Below are 8656 nucleotides of genomic sequence, written 5' to 3'. Positions count from 1 at the left end.
GAGCACGAAAAACACGACACCTTTAAAATCCCACTACACTGAAAGCATAACCTTCCTCTGATGAATGTCTGCTTTTGATATCGTTTGAGGCAAATCATCATGTTGGGATCAAGACTGTTTGCACACCACATTGTGCAAACACATTGTCCACTTCTCACGAGTTATCAGTTGCTTTGAAAAAGGATTGTTTTCCTCACATTTAATGAGCATATTGCAGATGTTTATACACACTGTCAAGTGAACTTCTTTGAGTTCATGCGGAACCCAAACATCGAGCTTGCTTACATATCCCAGCTTCTTCTGGTGGTCGTGAATGCTTGAATGATGGATGTTCAATGTTTCTGCAATCTCTCGTGTCGTGTAACATGGGTTTGATTTGATCAATGCCTTTAATTTGTCATCATCAACCTCGGTGGGCCTCCCTGACCAAGAATCATCACTGAGATCAAAATCACTGGCATGGAATTTCGGAAACCATCATTGGCACTGATGTTCTTGTAGAGCATTGTCACTGTAAACTTGATGCAACTTTTCACAAGCTTGATGCACATTCTTTCCTTTATGGAAGTAAAAAGAGTAAAATATGGCAAAAATGCACAGTTTGGTCTTCCATTTTCAACTCGTTGTAAAATGTCCAAAACTCACCAAAATCGCTCAATTTCTTTTTAGAATGAAGCTAGATCTGTCAGCTGTCAAATGCCTTAGCAATAACATAGATACAAATGACTCTAGCACTTCCAAAAATGAACTATTGCAATCTATTGTGAACATGTATCATGACTTTTCTGACAACCCAACATATATAATCACATTTTTTTCATTCATCTGTCAATGGACACTTAGATTGTTTCCATGTCTTTGCTGAGCAATTTTTAGATGTTAGTTACTTCTCCATGGACACAAGAAAGAAAGTCTGGTAGATAAGGTATTAATATAATGAAAACAACATGTAGCTGCTAGTGTGACAAAAGATTGGAGATTAAGGGCTCAGAATGGTTCTTTTTAAACAAATGCTTAAGTAATTTGCAAGCTAGAGCCCACAAGGGACCAAATCTAAATTACGAATTTAGGGATCAATAAATCTACTAAATTTTTTCCTCTGGTGTTTGGTCAGTTGCCCTGCTATCATCCCATCTTTACCAGATCCCACCAAATGCCTGCAGTGATATTCATTCTGACCTTCTTGTATCAAATTTGTTAACTATTTGTGAGAATTAGGCCTCCTTCTCTTAAGTGTTTCTTGAGAAATGCAACCTATCACTGCTGCCTTTAGTTAAGTATTGTGTCCTCATAAGGAACTCTTCAACTGCCATATGCATATGGGGACTGGCTCCTGAAAGCTAATAGAAATGCAATTATTTTCATTGTATTAAATGATCCAACCCTTTATTTTCTCTGGCTAAGAATCTGTTTTAGGGTTGAAAGAAGTGAAGTTGAACTCTGCTTCTCTAATGCTATAGAATGAACATGTTTCCACATATACTTAGATCAGAATTACCCTTATCGGGGGAAACTTTTAGTCCTATATTTTAATGACACTCAATAATTGGTAAATATTATGAATTTATGATATTCATGATGTGTTCTTATTTTCCTCTTTACTCAGCTCTATTGGGAAGAGTTTGAAAATGATAAAGAAAGTGGTCAGTTTTCAAATTATACTGGCACAAGATTGTGATTAAGTTTGTTATTCCCCAGGCCAATGCCTGAAAAACAAAATGTGTGTTTGAATATTAGCCAGGGACATATTTCTGATATCATTTATTTTCTGATTTTCAATAAAGCCCACTACACACAGTTCTCATTGAGCTCAAAACTGTGTTATGTAGAAAAGAAGTGTGCTTCTCCATGGGACTTGGGAGCAGTTTATATCTCAATATTTCCTTTGTGGTGTAGTCTAATTTTATTTAAGGCATGACTGAATGGATGGGGGAAAATATATTGGTTGAATATTCAAATTCTATTTAGTTGTTCCTTGGTCATGTATATTGGGCCTAAACATAGAATTAGAGAAACTAATCAAGCTTTGTCTGGTGTTTACTTAAGTTTCCTCTTTGCACTGAGAATTTAAAACAAAGAGGTATTTCATATTTAACTCATTACCAAGTGATGAAGAGGGAAATTTAATTGACAACTAAGATTTTATAAACATTCGTACCTCATTTAATCTTCAAAACTTGGGTGAAATGAGTATTGTTAGTCTACATATGAGATGAGATAACATATTCTTCAAAGCGTCTTATCTATGGTCACAAGATGAGAACATGACTGTAGTGGAATATAAACGTATTTTAGCCTAGCTCCAAAGGTCATGCTCCTGGGGCCGGCCGAGTGGCTCAGTTGGTTAAGAGCTCGCTCAAGAGTTTGAGCTCTGAGCAACAGCGGTTCGATTGCCGGCCCGAGCTGAGCAGCCGCTGAGCTGCCAACAGGTGGCAGGATGGCTCAGCTTAAAAAAAAAAAAAGAAAAAAAAAAGAAACACAGGTCATGCTCTTAATACTGTTTCTTGCTGACTGTCAGAAATGAAAAAGAATTTCCTTTGCCTTTAGTAAAATTCATGTTCCTACAGCCAAATTCTTGAACGGTTTTGTTACCCCTTATGTGACACTGTAATACAATTGATTATTACAATATTTGTATATGATACCATCAACTTTATAGGCGTAGCTGGCTTAAAGTAGAGGCTTGCATGGACATACATATCACCAAAGAAAATTTTAACAGAAAATTTGCTACAGACTACTGTAACATATTTTCCAAACTTAAGCAAATATTTATTTAAAACAATTTTAATATGAACATAAACCTGGTTAGCAATGTTTAATAATTTTATAGTGCTTGTTTTTACTAGGGTTGCTGCACATAGAAACAGTACTTTCCAAAAAAATAGATAGGATGAGGTATAATATATTTTTTAGGAGGATGCAATTGCAAAAAGTTAAGTGCTCTGTACTTCAGCATAAAGAATCAGTGAAAGGAGGGTAAGTAAGAAATCACAGGTTTCCCATTCTGTAAAATATTAAACAACAGGAATGGCTATTTCATTATCTTTCAATTCTTCCACGTGCTCTCAATTTCTGCCTCATGAGGCAAATTTTTGTTGACTAAACAATGCTCTAAATATTTTTCTTATTTTACTTTATATTTTTAAGATTTTTTATTGGGGAATTAGGGGAGGGGAACAGACAAGTTGCTGTCCTTTTGTTTTTCAGCCTAGTTGTGGAGGATGTCGCTTCACTGGCCCATGTTGGTATTATCATTGCACTTTTCCCAGGAGAGGCATATCGGTCGCTGGCCTCTGGACAGCCACTCACGGCAGCTCACGGCAGCTCTCACCGGCTACCAGCCAGTCAGGGTAGCTTATGGCAGCCCACTGCAGCAGGGGCTGCAGCCTATGCCATCGCCGGTGACTCACGGCAGCTGGGCTCCAGGTTGAGATGTTGTTTGCCATCTTAGCTGTAGAGGGCGCAGTGTCACTGGTCCTCATGTGGGATTCAAACTGGGGCCCTGCTGCTCAGAGCTGGCATCCCAAGCCAACTCTTAACCAATGTGCCACTCAGCCGGCCCAATATTTTTCTTTCTTAAAGGCATATTTTTTATTATGCACATTAAAGATTCCTTAGTCACTCTAATGATGGATTGAAAAGAGGACAATATCTTTATCTTCTGTTAGATGATAAGAGATCAGGAGTGCATGGTATGGGTATCACTGGCCATGCAATTCAGTTCCATTTGGTTTGTGGCTTTTATATCCTTCCAGAGCTGAATTTAATTTATCCCTGTTCCTCCCTCACAACTGACAAAGCTGTGGATGCTATACCAGGCAAGATGGAAGCGCAGGGTGCGACTGGTTCCAGAAAATGAAAGTATATCCTATGTTTCCTTTAGTAGAGGCCCTGGTGCATATGTTCTTATATTAGCTTGGGGCCTAGTTGGGTGTCCAAGGTTCCAAGGTGAATATTTCATTGTCCATGATGCTGCTGAATGTCAGTGTGGAAATAATACACATGGTTAGAAGACTTTGACTCAGACCTCATACTTTAGATAACTCAAGTTGTCTGGGGTTTTCTCAGTTATAAAATGAAGATAATAAATTTTGGGATTCTCTATGTTGTAAACCTCAAAAAGAAAAAAAAAGACCGTGAATGGGCTTTGAAAACTTTAGGGGGCTGTGCTAACACAATTATACAATACATTAGGCTCTCATGATTTCCCTCTCCTAAACAGCACAGATTTGAGGTCAGTTTCTTTTTTTGAAGTCTCACTGGTGCTAAAAAATTCAAGTAGATCAAATACTGCTTCTGTTTGCTTCTGTATGACAGCTAATACCAATGCAGGTAATTATAGCAGTAAAAAAACCCACGTAATTTCTCCAGGGAAAGTTTATTTAACTGGAAGTAGCTATCAATAAGCAGTAGGAAACTTCACTATGACTCTTACTTTGCAGATACACTTTTTCATCTTAATCAACAGATAAGATTGAGTGAAATTTAATTGAAAGCTATCACACAGGATAAAAACACCATTAAAACTTGTTTCTTGGCTCCTTTATGCCTTTTTAGCAGTCTCCTTTCTTCCTCTCTCCCTCCTACTCTTCCACAAATATATGCTGTGTATCGTTCTGTGATGAAGTTTCCTTTTTGCACTGAGAATTTAAAGCAAAGAAGTATTTTATATTTAACTCATTACCAAGCAATGAAGAGGGAAATTTAATTGGCACTTCCCGGGCTCATATATCTGTTTCCTTTACCAGGTTAGGGAAGTTTTTAGTCATTATTTCTTCAAGTAGGTTTTCAATTCCTTGCTCTGTGTCTTCTCCTGCTACCCCTATGATAATGTTGGTACACTTGATGTTGTCCCAGAGGCCCCTTAAACCCTCCTCATTTTTTAGATTCTTTTTTATTTTTGCTGTTCTGAATGGGTGTCTTCTACCTTATCTTCCACATCGCTGGTTGGATCCTCTGCTTCATCTAATCTACTGTTGATTCACTCTAATGTATTCTTATTTCAGTTATTCTTTATTTCTGACTGGTTCTTTTTTTATGTTTCCTATCTCTTTGATGAAGTTCTCTGTGAGATGACTGGACATCCTTATAACCAGTGTTTTGAACTCTGCATCTGGTAGATTGCTTGTCTCCATTTTTCTTAGTTGTTTTTACTGGAGCTTCGTTCTGTTCTTTTATTTGGGACATGTTTCTTTGTCTCCCCATTTTGACTACTTCCCTGTGTTTTTTTTCTATGTATTAGGTGGAGCTATTTTGCCTCCCAGACTTAGTAGAGTGGCCTTATGTAGTAGGTGTCCTGTGGGACCCAGTGGTGCAGTCTTTTTGGTCACCAATGCTAGGTGTCCCAAGTATGTTCCTGTGTGGGTTGTGTGTGCCCTACTGTTGTAGTTGAGACTTGATTGCTGTTTTCATGTTAATGGGAGAGATTGTCCCTCATGCTGATTGGTTGTGAGAACTGGCAGTGACTACAGTGGAGGAGCTGTTGTGCAGGGGCTCACCCTATGGAGCAGGATTCGCTTTAGCACGGCTCTGGTGTCTGTCCAGTCTGCCCTTTGGGTGTGTCCTCCTTAGAGGTGGCCAAGTAATGCTCCAGCCCAGTCCGAAGCTGGCCACTGGGATTGTGAGCCTCAGTGCCTTGTGTGAGGGGACTCACTGCAGGCCAAGTTCAGCCTCAGTCTGTGCCCTGCCCAGGACCATATGGCATGAGCCACAAAGCAATCCATAGATGACCGCCACCCATGCTGTGCTTGTAGATGCCTTGAGAGGCCCATCCACAAATGAAGGCTGGCTATTGCTAGTGCCAGGCTTAGGGCTGCTCAACCAGAGGTACGAGACACACTGAAGCCAGATGTTGCTTATTTTGATTTTGTGAACCAGTCTCGAGGTGGCTTCTTGTATATGTCTGTAGTTGAAGGGCTTCGGTTCAGTTAGACCTCAGGTGATTCTCAACAATGGTTGTTATCTCTCCTATAATTTAGATAAATATTTTTCCATCTGGTTTGCACCTTGATGCAGTCCTAATAGGGACGATAACAATTTTATTATTAAATGAAGCTAACATTATTTTGGCTACAGGTGTCAATTTTCCTTAACAATATAACTGTCATAATTAATTCATTATAATTTTAGTATAAGGAGAGCTATACAAATCTTTTTTTTCAGCACAATTATTTTGAGTTTTATCTCATGTTGTAGTTGACATAACAAGATTATTTCTTGCACACTCAGCATCCAGTAACCCTTGCTTACAATGAAATCTTCAATGGCAATTGTTTCATAATGATCATTAAGAATGTCTGGTTCAAGGTTCCTTCCAAAACTCCCACCTTGAGCTTCAAGTAAGGCTTTGGGGTCAATCAAAAGTTTGTCATTTCTTAGCTCCATACCTTATCTTCACCAGGTTGGGTTTATAAAAATCATGTGGTTTCTGTAGTTTACTCTTGCAGTTTTTCTTTTCCTGTAGGGATAATTTTCTCTCTTTTATTTGATCTAGTGTATGCTGTACTGCACATCCAAAGAAACCTGGCTTACTTTCTTTATTTTGCCCATATCATAGGTTGATTTGCACTCATGGCCAATGTCAGGCTGTTCCATGATGAACTCTTTATCAATGTCCAAGTCTCCAAAAGTATCAACCCATTTGCAGAATTTACAAACTGCTCTTGGTATTTTTCTGTGAAGAGGAGGATCTTTGGGAAAATCCTTGTGCTTCACTTTTTTGTTTGTTTGTTTCTTTTTCCCAGGAAGCAAGTTATCTGAAGGTAAGAGAGGAGTCTCCTTGGGAGGTTCCAGGTAGACTTTGGTAGGACCTTTTTCACAGTGTTACAAGTGACTGCTAGGCTCACAGTCCATGCTGCAGTCTCTTCCTGCAAGTCAGGGGGACTAACCCTCAAGAGCCTCTCAGACCCTCAGGATCTACCTGACATTGACAGAGGCCTCTGTGAGAGTCATAGCATGAACAAAGAACAGAGTATGCAAGATCTTAAATTCCTTTCAGTGTGCTTTTTACTCAAACATTAATCATCAATACACCAAAGAGTAAAGCATCAAACATCAATACAACAAACAGTAAAGCACACAGAGTAATACAATAATTGGTGAAATAGAGTAACGAACCAGTCCCAAAGTCAATCAGAGTCCTGGTGGAGCAAGGAAGGGTGGCTGGTCTGAGAGGTTGGCCCAGTGGAGCAGAGCAGAGTAGAGGGTTCTTGGAGCAAAGTGGCAGCATGGTCACCACCTCTCCATGGATACTGGCTCTTTGAGGTGCAAAAGTCCTCAGTTCTTATGCATTTCTGAGTGCCTTTCTGATGTCACCTTATCAAGGCAGCCAGCCTGGGACCCTGACTGTCCTTTTATCTTCAGTAGTAGACCTTGGGAGTGTAGCTAGTTACACCCAATTACCAGGACAGTCAGGCAGCTCCCTGGGCGTTGTCTGCTAAGTTCTCTGTGCATGTCCAAAATGGAGTTATTCTTGCTCATTCAATATGGAATCACTCTTGCTCACACAAAACTCATTCTAACAGCTTCCAGGGGTGCTCTACACACAGAGCTTTGTGGGGGACTTTTTTTTCTGGGAACCTGACAAAAGGCCCATGTATCCTCCAGCTTCCTGTCAGGATCAACCACTTTCAGCACTTTTAATAGGAGGTCAGCAGGTAGAATTTCCTCCAGATTCGGGTAGTGAGCCAAGGGATGCTCGGTCAGACTGGCTTCGATGTTCTCTATGAACGCCTTCCGTGCTTGCTGGGCTGGCCAGAGTGTGGAAAACTGGTCTGCTTACTTGGGCAGCTTTTTCCAACTCTTTTTGTGGGCAGGTTGGAGAACTCTGTGAACAATAATGGGGAGAAAGCCTTCTGTAGTTCCTCAAGTGATCAGATTTTCACAAGCTGGACAGCCCGTCCTGAAGTCATCCAGCCCTTCTTTCACAAATATCCACCACTGGCCATCCAGGGAGCTGGGGGAACTTCAGAGCTCTGTTCTTGTTCTTTACCAAACACTTGGAAGGTAACTTGTCCTGGTACCAGGGCTTACAGTTAATGCCTGGGTGCATGGGTTCCAGTGGTTGTACTATTTAGTATAGGTTTGCTAAAATATTCCAAAAAGATTTGTGTATCACAGTTAAGGAGGGATATCTGGTGACTGTTTTCTTTTCATGTTGTTTAACTTTGTTATCAGGGCAATGCTGGTTTCATGGAATGATTTGGGAAGCATCTCATCCTTTTTATTTTCTGGAAGCATTTTGTGTATGGTTGGTATTGTTTCTTCCTTAAGTTTCGTAGAAATCACCAGTAAAGCTGTCCAAGCCTGGAATTTTCTTTGTGGGAAGGATTTTCTAACTACAAATTCAATTTCTTTAGTATATAAGGTATTTCAGATATCTGTTTTTTCTTTAATAAACTTGGTTAGTTTGTGTATTTCAAGGAATGTATTTTATTTCATCTGTGTTGTCAAAATCAAAGTTGTAAAGTATTCATACTATTCCTTGTCATACTTTAAATATTTGTGGAATCTGTAATAATGTCACCTCTTTCATTGCTGATTTTAGGAGTCTTTGTCTTCTCTCTTTTTTCCTGATCAGACTAGCTTGAGGTTAATACATTTTATTAGTCTTCTTAAAGAATCAGCTTTTATTTTTATTGATTTATCTCTATTT

General features: G+C 39.4%; 1 pseudogene; it reads right to left on the bottom strand.

Moving 5' to 3' along the window:
- Positions 1-6227: 6227 nt before the first annotated feature.
- On the bottom strand, positions 6228-8053 carry LOC109388446 (protein FAM47E pseudogene; annotated as a pseudogene).
- Between the last annotated feature and the right edge of the window lie 603 nt (positions 8054-8656).

The sequence above is a fragment of the Hipposideros armiger genome, unplaced genomic scaffold (genome assembly GCF_001890085.2).
Source record: "Hipposideros armiger isolate ML-2016 unplaced genomic scaffold, ASM189008v1 scaffold_197, whole genome shotgun sequence".
Classification (NCBI taxonomy): domain Eukaryota; kingdom Metazoa; phylum Chordata; class Mammalia; order Chiroptera; family Hipposideridae; genus Hipposideros; species Hipposideros armiger.
This window is presented reverse-complemented; position numbering and strand designations above follow the sequence as displayed.